The sequence below is a fragment of the Hemiscyllium ocellatum genome, chromosome 6 (genome assembly GCF_020745735.1).
Source record: "Hemiscyllium ocellatum isolate sHemOce1 chromosome 6, sHemOce1.pat.X.cur, whole genome shotgun sequence".
In the NCBI taxonomy this organism is placed as follows: Eukaryota; Metazoa; Chordata; class Chondrichthyes; order Orectolobiformes; family Hemiscylliidae; genus Hemiscyllium; species Hemiscyllium ocellatum.
This window is the reverse complement of record NC_083406.1, coordinates 108,675,907-108,688,649: the sequence shown is the minus strand read 5'-3', so window position 1 is coordinate 108,688,649 and position 12,743 is coordinate 108,675,907. Positions and strand designations below refer to the sequence as shown.

At 42.7% G+C, this 12,743-nt stretch overlaps 1 protein-coding gene across 3 annotated transcripts in view; it reads left to right on the top strand.

The window, feature by feature from the left end:
* Window positions 1-4,079: 4,079 nt before the first annotated feature.
* cyfip1 (cytoplasmic FMR1 interacting protein 1) overlaps window positions 4,080-12,743 on the top strand; it is a 196,914-nt gene continuing 188,250 nt past the window's right edge. Inside the window, exon 1 of one of the 3 annotated variants that reach the window (XM_060826251.1) lies at window positions 4,080-4,331. The gene's annotated coding sequence lies outside the window, so the exon portion shown is untranslated. Of the gene's footprint in view, window positions 4,332-4,399; window positions 4,420-5,063; window positions 5,084-12,743 lie in introns of those variants that run through there. The other 2 variants (XM_060826253.1, XM_060826252.1) reach the window with 2 other exon arrangements.

Here is a 12,743-nt window from a genome sequence, read left to right as displayed (position 1 = left end):
GGAACAGCCAGAAGAGCACTGAATTCTGCACCATGGAGCTGCTCATGACAACTCAAGTAAAACTACTACATCTCCCTCAAGATATTTTTGGTCAAGGCACATTCTGGAAGGTTCTGTTTGATGGTCTCTTCACCATTGCACCTATCTTGATGGCAGTGTGCAATGAAACAGAAAGTCTGAGCATGCATGAAGGATCATGCCTGAAGTTACATCTTGGTGCTTGTTGGAAAATTTGGCCATGAGGCATTCTGCCAAATGACTTTGACAGTCGCTCAGGGAACTACACAACATGTTCGACCCTCTCCTTTCCCCACAGGGCCTTGAGGATATTATGTGCTGACCACGGGCTGGTGGACTTGAAGTCATATTTCCTTTGCAAATTTTTCCATGAAGGATACGAGATGGTTCAACTTCTTGGAGTGTTCCATAGCAACAAGGCCAGATCCATCCTACACAATATTGGTGACAGGTAAAACCTCAGTACATTGTGACGTAATGTATGGACACCCAGTCTAAGCACAGCTTGATACAGCCGTACACAAAGATGGCCATCAAGGTGAAGGCAATGTTGGATACATTCATTTCCCCTCCCCCCCCACCCCTTATCCACACCCTGCGGAGATTGTACATCTTTGGACTCCAAATGAAGGATGAAAGCTGGCTCAGGTGATCACTGAGCTGCGTGCTCAAGCAACAGGCCAGATGTGCGCTATGCGCAGCAACACAAAGATTACCTCACATCTGATGACCAGTTTTCGTTTATTCATAATGGAGAGGGAGCAGTGCTGTCACTTGCCCAGTTTCTGCCTCACCATGGTGATACATTCCTCCCAGGTTTTAGTGTATGCCCTCCAAACCACATTCCCAACACTTTCAGGTAATCTGAGCTGACAGTGAAGGGATAAAGGATTGGTTGGCTCAGTTGCCAACCCTTCATTCATTCCTTGATTTACCTTGGTTTCCAAGGCAAGTTTCAAATGGTTGCAAATACTTATGCTTCTGACAGCAGATCGGAGCAGAAAATAGCTATGTGATCCATGTGCAAAGAGGCCATTCTCTGCAGCTTCTACTGCCCAGAACAGTCCCTCCTCTCAGGATTACATCCTTCTTGATGGACTCAACAGAATGTTCTATGCAACACACAAACAAGGCAACAGAGAGAGGGTAGCCCTTTCTGACTCCAAATCTGATCAAGAAACTTTCTGATTCCACCCAACGATTGAGATGGCACTACTGATGTTGGTGTAGTCAGATCCAATTGCAAATTCCACCATCAAAACCCACTTTAGGGAGCATGTCCTTCTTGTAGGTGTGTGATATCCGATTGAAGGCCTTCCCCTTGTCCATGCTGATGAAGTAGGTGTTCAATCCCCTGTCCTGCATGTAGGAAAGTGTATTCCTGAGTAGTTCAAATCAGAGATTTTCCTGCCCAATACAGTGCAGGCTTCCTCCTGTGCTTATAACGTTTTTAATATAAATGCCAAAAATATGCTTTATTCATAAATCACATCCAAAAGAACACACAAAGATTCTTATGAATTTGGCATAGTCTTTGCAGAGAGAAAAACATTGAAAACCAAAGCATTGGAATTTTGACATTTCTCAGTTGCAAAAGAGCATTTTCCACTTATACGGGAAACTATTTACGTTCATTTTGAGGCACTAGAGAATCAGACAATTGAATGGACCCTCGTTATACTTCATCAGAAGGATCCTAAATGGGTTGCCTCTTCCCCACTCTCTGCAAATGGATCGTCAGTTCCTGACCCATAGGCCACAATCAGTGAAGATTGGGGAGAATATTTCAGAACTAACATTCAACACTGGAGCCCCTTCCCAGGGTGTGTACTCAGACCTTACTGTACTCACTGTATACCCATGACTGTGTCGCCAAATACCAGACTAATGCCATTTACAAGTTCGCTGATGACACCACCATAATCGGTCACATCTCAGATGGCGATGAAACAGACTACAGACAGGAGGTGGAAAAATGGGGCACTGAGAACAAGCTAGCTCTCAATGCTGGCAAAACCAAGGAACTCATTATTGACTTTCAGCAGGATGTTACTCATGCTCCCCCACACATGAACAGCGCAGAGGTGGAACGAGTGGAGAGTGTCAAGCTCCTCGGAATGGTCATCAACAACACTTGGACTCTTCATGTGGACGCACTGGTTACAAAGGCCCAACAATGTCTCTTCTTCATCAGGCAGCTGAGAAAATTTGACATGATGGCGAATACCCTTGCCAACTTTTATAGGTGCGCCATCGAGAACATTCTATCTGGATGTATCACTACCTGGTATGGCAACTGTACCCCCATTCAAGATCGGAGATGGTTATAGAGAGTGGTGAACTTGGCCTGGACAATCACAAAGTCCAAACTCTCATCTATAGAATCCATCTACCAGGCCCGCTGTCAAGAAAAGATTGCCAGCATTCTGAAAGATCCATCCCACCCTGGCAATGTCTTTCTACAATGTCTACCATTGGGGAGAAGGTACAGAAGCCTGAACACATGCACTAGCCAGTTTTGCAACAGTCTTGAACCTACTGTTGTTAGAATACTGAATGGACTCAAAAACTCCTAACATTCGTCAGTACCTGTGTTTTTGTTTTTGCCGCTGTTGACCTATTATTTACTATCTATGCTACTTAACTATGTGATCTGCCTGTATTGCTTGCAAGACAAAGGTTTTCACTGTGCCTCAGTACATATGACAATAAATTCAATTCAATTTTCCTACTGCTCCTAGGGCCTGCAGCTGCTCAAGCCTTAACTCATCTCTCAGCACCTTGTTCTGGAACTTGGAATGCACCAGTCTACAACACTTGGTCAAGTCCAATTCCTTATGCTGGAGTCAACAAGTTTTGGGTTGACCAAAGGGCGTCTTTCACCAAAGGAAAGCATCACTCTCCAGACCTCCTTTGCAGAGACACACTCCTCAAGGAGATATCTCTTCACCACTACACCCATTCCCAGCACAATGAGCAACTGCACTCAGAGACCAGATGTGCCTGAAGGATCTGACAGGCAGTGCCCCGCACACCACCAGCCAAACTACATCTTGGTGCTTTTAGTAAGTTCTGGTGATATTTTCTAATCACCTGTTCAGATATGTTATGACATACCTTTGGAGCAGGTGGGACTTGAAGCCAGATCTCCTGGCTCAGAGGACAGGACATTACTACTGCATCATAAAAGTCATTCTGCCAAAAGACTTTGACAAGCTGTCAAATCTGAAAATGTGGTGCTGGAAAAGCGCAGCAGGTGAGGCAGCATCCAAGGAGCAGGAGAATTGACATTCCGGGCATGAGCCCTTCTTCAGGAATCCTTCGGGCTCATGCCCGAAACGTCGATTCTCCTGCTCCTTGGATACTGCCTCACCTGCTGTGCTTTTCCAGCAACACATTTTCAGCTGATCTCCAGCATCTGCAGTCCTCACTTCCTCCAATCTGTTAAATCCCCTTGCTTTTACAATTCTTCAATTTGTCCATTCATTTGAAGTCCCTCATCCCAGCACCATTAGAGATATGTAGGTTGGGGCAATAATCAGGGGTAAATGCAGGGGAATGGGTCTGGGTGGGTTACTCTTCGGAGGGTAGGTGTGGACTTGTTGGGCCGAATAGCCTGGTTCCACGCTGTAGGATCCTTTTTTAACCCGAAATGGAAATCTCCTTCAGACTGTGAAGAAGCAAGATGAATAAGGCTCAGATTAAATCTGAGCAGTTCACTGAGGAAAGATTGTGACTGTGCTGGGTTGGGTTGGGCAGGGCTGGTCAAGAGGAAATGCCTTACCCGTCAGGAAGCGGTGCTCGCTTCGGATCGCCGTTGGACGGCGGTTGGCTCACGCGCTGCACACAATACGCCCCGCCCATTTCTTTCATCCTCCCCCTCCTCGCCTCATCTCGGAGACTCGCCGGCTGGCGGACCGACTACGCACGCGCATTATTCGAATTGCCGGCGCAGTCGGCCGCTCCCCGCGCAGGCGCGCTATCCCCCCCCTCCGATCTTCGGGTTTGTCCGCCGGCCGCGCGCGCGTGTGTGTGCGCGCGCTCGTCCAGTCCCTCCCCGTCCCTCTCCTCCTCTGGTTGCTTCGGAATCGGTCGGAGGCAGGGAAGGCCGGTCGTCGGAAGTCGTGTTACTGGAAAACAGACCTCCACTCCTCACCCGTGCCCTCCCCCTGGGGGCAGGCACATTAAAGGATTATCCCGGACCCGAACATTCTGTCGATGGAGCCGCTCTGCCGCTGAAGGGGGGAAAAGAGTCGGGAAACCGGGAGAAGGGTTGAATATTCCAGTGGGGGAAAAATCCACCGCCATCAGTGGTGAGTGAGACAGGGGCATTGGGGACACACTTGCCCCTTCCCTGCCCTCCAACAAGCTCCATTTCCAGACTGATCCCCATTGATACTGGTATTTATTTAAACTTGTTTGTGGATTCATTCCCCCCCCCGAGATTGTTTTCCCCGGACCGCTCCGGTTGTACTTTATTTTGGAAGAGGGGGGAGGAAGGGTTGGGTTGGGTTGTTGAAGGCTCTCGGCTGGGAAAAGGCCGTGATTCTCTGGATCTCTTTACCCTCCGCCACCCCAGCCAGGACTTCTCTGGAGTTAATTTTCGTGTTTAGAAGAGGTCCGCGTTTTCTCCCTCCGCTGGCAAGCCGGGGTTTGGCTCCACTTTGCAGAGTTTGTGAGACCTTGTTGGTTTAATTCTTCAGTTTCCAGCCACACCTACGAAAGCTGGATCAGTATCTGGAGTCCGCTGAGACACCAACTCCTCGATCAAGTTTTTTTTAGAAAAAAAGCAAATATCTTTCTCGTCACTTGTTTCTTCTGCGAACTCTTCTTGTTTTCGCTTTTGGATAGTTTAGAAAGGGATCTTACTCGAGAATCAAGTGAAATAAGCCAAGCGTGTAACACTCTCACAAATGGGACTGTTTTGTTCGAAAGTAAGAGTTGTGACAGGCTTTGTCAAGCCGAAGGTTTTATGATCACTGCAAAGTTTGATTTTCGGTAAAGTCTTAATTATGGCATAAAAAAGGAAGCAACGTCTTAATTTGAAATAAAATGGAAATATATAGTAAGTTATCCAGCGTCCAAAAAACTTATTATTGTGGTGAGTTCTAAAAGCTTTGAGGAAGGGGCACAAATCAAATGTCATCTTCTATTTTCTTTTTTTTTCTATAGTCCGTGACTGGTTTTCCACTTGGTTCCGTTAATTTGACAGACTTGCTTTATTTTAAAACGATAGTATTCTTTAGAAGTTTAAACACAAGCTCGTTTCTCACCCTGCTCCATAGTCATCTGGGACTTTTTTTTAGATGAAGGGGGAGCTTAAGCCTTGGAATGACTTTGTAGTTTATTAGAATGGTCTTCCAGCAAGTTGATTTAAAGTTTGGAAATGTCAGTGAAATGACAGAGAGCTGTTGAGTTATTTACTGTACTTTGTAATTATTTAAGACTTTATGTAGTGTTGCAATACAACTAGGCTGGTCATTGGATGTAGGCTTATGGGTGAGATAGTTAGCATTTCTTGTTTGACACATTGCACTATGCTGTCTGTTGAGGAAGAAGGTTACCTCAGAGTACAATGGGATCTTGATCAGACGGGCCAATGGGTTAAGAAGTGGCAGATGGAGTTTAATTTAGATGAATACGAGATGCTAGGTTAATGAAGATGGTGTTTGGTATGCTTTCCTTATTGGTCAGAGTATTGAGACTAGAAGTTGGAGATCATGTTGCGGATGTACAGGACGTTGGTTAGGCCGCTTTTGGAATGTCACGTGCAATTCTGGTCTCCTTCCTATCGGAAGGATGTTGTGAAATTTGAAAGGGTTCAGAAAATATTTACAAGGATGTTGCTGGGGTTGAGCTATAGGGAGAGGTTGAATATGCTGGGCAAAAGTGAGGACTGTAGATGCTGAAGATCAGAGTCTAGATTAAAGTGGTGCTGGAAAAGCACAGCAGGTCAGGCAGCATCCGAGGAGCAGGACAATTGACGTTCCTGATGAAGAAGGGCTTTTGCCTGAAACGTCGATTTTCCTGCTCCTCAGATGTTACATGACCTGTGCTTTTCCAGCATCATTCTAATCTTGAATAGACTGGGTTTGTTTTCTCTGAAATGTCGGAAGTTGAGAGGTAACCTTAGAGATTTATAAAATCATGAGGAGCATGGATAGGATAAACACACAGTCTTTTCTCTGGGGTGGGAAAGTCCAGGACTAGAGGGCATAGGTTTCGGGTGAGAGGGGAAACATATAAAAGAGGCCTAAGGGACAGCTTTTTCACGGAGAGGGTGGTACGTGTATGGAATAAGTTGCCAGAGGAAGTGGTGGAGGCTAGTACAATTGTAACATTTAAAAGGCATCTGGATTGGTATGTGAACAGGAAGAGTTTGGAGGGAAATGGGCCGAGTGCTGGCAGATGGAATTAGATTGGGTTGGGATTTGTAGTCGGTATGGACAAGTTGGACTGAAGGATCTGTTTCCATGCTGTACATCTCTATGACTCTATATAATTGTAACAAATATTGAGAGCACTCTTTGATGATCTTTAAACATTGAGAAGGGGACTTTATTCATTCTGATAAGTCTTTAATTGAAGGTATTTGTGCATAAAGTAACAAGGTTTCTGCACATGCTGGTGTGGAAGATTATGCTACTTCACAGATGAAGTTGTTTCCTATGTGCAAAAATATTGAGATAAATTTTTGGCTGTTTTGAACAACTAACTTCGCTTCTCAAAGTTGTCAGCTATGGCTCAGTTGACAAGCCTGTTCCATCTGAATTCAAGGGCTCTGCATTTCAGTAACACTTGACTACTTGAGTGCAACAAAGCTGTCAGTGCTATGCAGTACCTAAGCGAGTATTGTGCCATCAGAGATGCCATGTTTCAAGTGCAATGTTAAATCGAGGCTTGCCTTCCCTTTCTTGTGGATGTAAAAGACCCCAAGGTTCAATTTTGAAGAATAGAATAAGGGGTAACGTCAACATCACAAGAAAAATCTGCCAATTGTGTTGTTTGTTGGATTTTGCTCCATGCAAAGTATTTGTTGTACTTTCTACATTACTGCAATTGATAATTCAGAAATAATACTTTGCCTATAAGGCATCCTGAGACATGCTGAGATCATGAAAGATGTACAGTAAATGCAAGCTTTTTAAAAATACAAACTAATTAGAGAATGTCTTTTTTTATATATCTAAGGTCTGTTGTATATGTGATGGCCCATTCAGATCAGTGAACATAAGAATGACAAGTGAACAAGACTCTGGTGCAGGAACAGATTTTAGATAATGTCATGTTTACATGTGCTATAATGTGGAGACAGTTCAGGGTGTCAAATCTAGAAGTAACAAAGATAGAAATGAGAGTATCAACAGCAAATGAGCTGTAACAAGTGTAAAGTCAGGTGATATGTTAGTGGAAATAGATGATCTTAGTGATGACGTAGATATGGGGTCGGCAGTGCTAGTGATGATGTAGATATGGGGTCGGCAGTGCATCATGGGGTCAAATGTGACACTGAGGTTGTGAAAGATTGGCTTAATCTCCCTGTTTAGAGACCAAAAAACCACAGATGCTGGAATCCAAGATAGATAAGCAGGAGGCTGGAAGAACACAGCAAGCCAGGCAGCATAGAGGTGGAGAAGTCGATGATTCAGGATGTAATCCTTCTTCAGGACCCTGTTAGGATTACACCCTAAACATAGTTTTCTCCACCCCCTGAAGCTGCCTGGTTTGCTATGTTCTTCCAGTCTCCTACTTCTCTACCTTAACCTCCCTCTTGAAAGCGAGAAAAGAAATTAATATTAGTCAGGCAATGAGTTGGGAAGTTAATGGTATTAAAGGCAGATAAATCCCCAGGGCCTAATGAGCTTCATCCCAGACTAATGGGCTCTAGTAGCAACAGGTGCGCTTGTGGCCATCATCCCAAATTCTAAAGACTCTGGATCAGTTCCTATGAATTGGGGGATAGCTGATATAACTCCGTTATGTAAGAAAGAAGGCAGGGAGAAGACAAATTATGGACTGGTTAGTTGACAATGGTAGTGGGGAAAATGCTACAGACAATTTTAAAACATGTAATATGGGGAGAATGCGGGATGGACTGAAGGGTCTGTTTCCTTGTGGTACAACTCTATGACTGTCACTCTATAAGTGGAGTTGAAATGTCCATCAGCCACGATTAAATGGCAGGGTGGACTCAATGGGACGAATGGCCTTCCTTCTAATCCTATGTTTTATGGTCTTATGGAGTAGCAGAGCACTGAGAAGATAGTGACAAGATAAAACAGAATCAGCATGGATTTACGAAAGGGAAGCCATACTTGAGAAATCTGTTGTTTGGGGGTGTAACATACAGAGTGGCTAAAGTAGAGTCAGTTGATGTGGTTTACTTGGAATTTGAGAAGGTTTTCAATAAGGTCCCACATAAGAGGTTAGCGTGCAAAATTAAATTGCTTGGGTTGGAGGTGGTATACTGAAATAGATTGAGAACTAGTTGGCAGACAGGAAACAGTAGGAATGAATGGGTCTTTTACCAAGTTACAGGGTACGACTGGGGTCAGTGTTGGGACCCCAGCTATTCACAATGTTTATTAATGATTTAGATGAAGGAACTGAATGTAATATCTCCAAGTTTGTAGATGAGTGGGAGGGTATGTTTGAGAATGTAGTGAAGTTGTGAGCAGATACATGGAAGATACATATAATGTGGAGAAATATGAAGTTTCTACTGCTGTAGCAAAAGCAGGCACACGCATTACTATCTGAATGTAATACACCTTCATTGGGGAAACTAATGTCAGTAAGGCAGAAAAGTCCCGAGGGCCTGATGAGCTTCATCTCAGACTACTATCAGCTCCTAGAAGTAACAAATGAACTGGTGGTCATCATCCAAAATTCAGTAGACTCTGGATCAGTTACTTTACCTTCCCTCAAATCCATAGTAACTCATTTTATCTAAGTAGTGAGGCAGAGAGAAAGCAACAAATTATAGACCGGTTAGTTTGTAGGATTAAAAAGATCGAATGGGAACCGAGTACTGAGGAATGGAAAATGTAGTGTGGACTGTAAGCCAAGATTTCAGACTTTCCATTAGCTAATAGGAGAAATTTCTAGTTGTCCAGTAAGGGATATCAATAACCAATCTGATGGTTTGTCAACAGTGGAGGACCCAAGTCAGTGATGGGGTCGAGCTGAACGTTGACTGCAAAAGTAAAATGATTTTGGATGATGTCACTAATAGGGAGCATGTTAGTTCCTTGGTAGATAGTGGAGGTCTTCCTCTAATTAGATGAAAATGGAACCGAGTGAGTGCAATCCCACCCAGCGATCATTTAGTCAACCTCATCAAAGACTGTAGACAGAATGAGGACAGAAAATTTAGCATTGTCTCAGAATGCTATCCCTGCCAAGTGTTTAGTACTATGGCACAGGTGGAAACCTGATTGGAGGAATATAAACACGGAGTCACAGAAAGATATGCATGAATTTGGGAGGCTACAGCATGTTCAAGGACAGTGGAGAGGAAAAGGTGTTGACGATAGAGTGTCAGTTTACTAGGATGGTGGAGTTCATGTTGATTTTTTTTGAGTAGAAGGCTATTGAATGTTATAATGAAGTGATCAGAGATGGCCTTGTCTGTAATTGAAACAATGAGATAAACAAGACCACAATAACAATATCAGAGGCAATCCCCGAATATCTGTTGAGTTTTCTTCAAGGGAGAGATTTAGGGAGGCTAAAACGGCAGTGTACTCATTGGAATGAGATCATTAAAGTTTTCATCATTGCCTTCTAATCTCCCCATGGCCTCCTGCTGTCTCTATAATCTCTCTATGCCTTTCCACCACTCTATTTTACATTCTTCCTTTAAGGCACTCTTTTAAAACTTAAATCTTTGTCCAAGCTTTTGGTCCTCTAGGCTTCATGTGATACCTTGTTTTATAATTATCCTGTGAAGTGCTTGATTGACATTGTGTCTTTCTATGTCTCTGTCTATGTATGTTTGTGAGTTGATATCAATATCAAGAAAGGGCAGCATGGGGGTTCAGTGGTTAGCTCTGCTGCCTCACAGCACCAGGGTACCAGGTTTGATTCCAGCCTCGGTTGACTGCGTGGGTTTCCTCCGGTTTCCTCCCACAGTCCAAAGATGTGCGGGTCAGGTGAATTGGCGATGCTAAAATTGCCCATCGTGTTAGGTGCATTAGTCAGAGGGAAATGCGTCTGGGTGGGTTCATCTCCGGAGAGTCAGTGTAGACTGGTTGGGCCAAAGGGACAGTTTCCACACTGTAGGGAATCTAACCTAAAAAAGAAATCTAACATAAATTACTGAATTGTATATTGGAGTCCTTCGGGATATCAGCCTTTTCGGTATCTTGAAGAAAATTGGTATTGATAATATGGAGTCCAGACTGTGGGATGATGGATTACACCACATCTGTTAAAAGTATGTACCTATTTTAATTTGCTGTTACAATGGGCTGTAAACACAACATGCACCTCAAGTGAAGTTGTGAATTTAATTTCATAGAGAAGCAGATGATGCAATGAGTTTGCTTACATATGTTGCAAGTTGACAGTTTTTACAAACAAATTATTATAAGAGGCTTAATTTGATGTGAAGGTGAAAGTGGCTTGTCATTCAATCAAAGGTTAAATTATAATATTGCACTTGGGTTGTAGTAGCAATCAAAAAATATTTTGTTTATCAAACAGTTTAAAATTTTGATTTAAGGAGATTGATTCTTGACATTACTTGATTACTCCCATTTTTGAGCCCAGAAATACATTTTGGGATTACATTATGGGATCCAGCAAGTGAGAAAGGTAGTGTTGTTAAGATGATATGTGGGAACTAAAGTAATGCCTATGCAGAACAAACCATGCATGATGACCAGTCTTGCAAAAAGAATAATGTATGAATTTGGCTTCATGATAAAAGGCATAACATTGCCAACTCAGTAAATAGCAACTGTGCTGTAGTGCGGGAGCTGAATGTGAGCAAGAATGGGAGGAGGAGGAATTGGCCCTGGAAAAGATGCCCATGCCCAAATGCACCTTGACAATAAGGACCAGCCATTGACTTCATCTTGAGAAGCATGCATTGATATGGTTGTTGAAAAGCTTCAGAACTTTTGCTAGAAATGCAAAGCATACATATGCCCGTAAGTGGACTTGATCAATTCTTGAGTCCTGCAGATTTTAAAGCAATTGCTAGTTGGTGTAGCCACTTTATTTGTTGTGCCAGAGGATCAGAATCCCTCTGAGATTTTCAATTAATCTTGATGCCAAAATGATCATTTTCTAGTGATTCTTCATCAGGCGGTGGCAAAAACACAAACACCTATTATGATACACCCATAACAGAGGCTAAATGGTCAAGAATGTGTGTGCCCGGCAACTAATCACTGCAGTGGAAGAGGTTCAAAAGCAGTGCTAATGAAACCCACAGAAAGGAGGAACAGATTTTTCGCTCCACCCTATGTGACAGAGTGAAAGTAAGGCATAAAATAATTTTCAAATTTAAAACCTCCAAGAATCAAGTTCCCTGAATGAATCTTTGTGCAAATCCTTGACAGCATTTGGATAGCATCAAGTTGTGGATCAATAAGATGTGGAAGACATGGCCTTCTGGCCTACACAAAACACACAGCGTATTAGTGTGTGATATGTTCAGCTCCCATGTAACCAATAAGACCTTGAGGCTTCATGAGCCCAAGTTGTATTATACCAGAGAGTCCAGTGTAAGTAGTTCAGCGTTTGGATGTGTGTCATTCAAGGAGCATTTTCACTTTGAATTAAATAACTAACGGGAAGGTTTGTGGTATCAAACCTTGAATTGTACAAAACTGAAGTTAGTGTTAATTTATGTAACTGTGCAGTTAAACTTTTTTTTATAATATATTTTTACAAAGGAAAAAGTAGATTTTTAAATATTACAACAAATACAAAACAATGCAATTCAAAACAGTACAAAAATAGTACAAAACTAAACCCAAATAAGAAAAAAAATTCCCCAAACAACCCTCCTATACGAATGTATAAACATATATAGAGAAGTATAAAATTTAAAAAAACCTAAACTAGCTATTTAACTAAATAAATGAATACTTAACAACAAACAAATAAATAGGAATAACTCAGTCAAGCCAACCAAAACACTCATACATTCACAATTCCTCATCCCTGGATATTGGACTCATGAAACACAATCGTTACGGCTATATAAAAACCCTTGTTTTGTGGCAGAGAAATCTGTGTCCAGGTATTTCAAAAAGGGTTGCCATGTCTCGTAAAAATTCTCAGTTTTGTGGTGTACCATATTTGTGAGAAAATCCAGGAGAATATGCTCCATAACAATCTTCCGCCAACCCGACAAGCCTGGGGGGGTTTTCTGATATCCAACCTAGCAAGATATTCTTCCTTGCACAGAATGTAAGAATATTGAAAAGTTTTTTTTCTTATGTGAGTCTGCAAGAAATACAATGGGTAGGCCCAAAGGAGAGAAATGGGGTTCTCCACCCTCACACCTAAAATCCTCCCTATTGTACCCACCACAGTGCTCCAATATGTTTGAAGCCTGTCACAAGACCAGAGACAATGGGTAAGAGTACCCGTACAGACCTTGCAGTTGGGACATGCTGAAGATACCCCGATTTAAATTTTGACAAACAGTCTGGGGATAAGTGGACCCTGGGGAGAATCTGCAAGTTAAATTTAAAGCATGGGTCCTA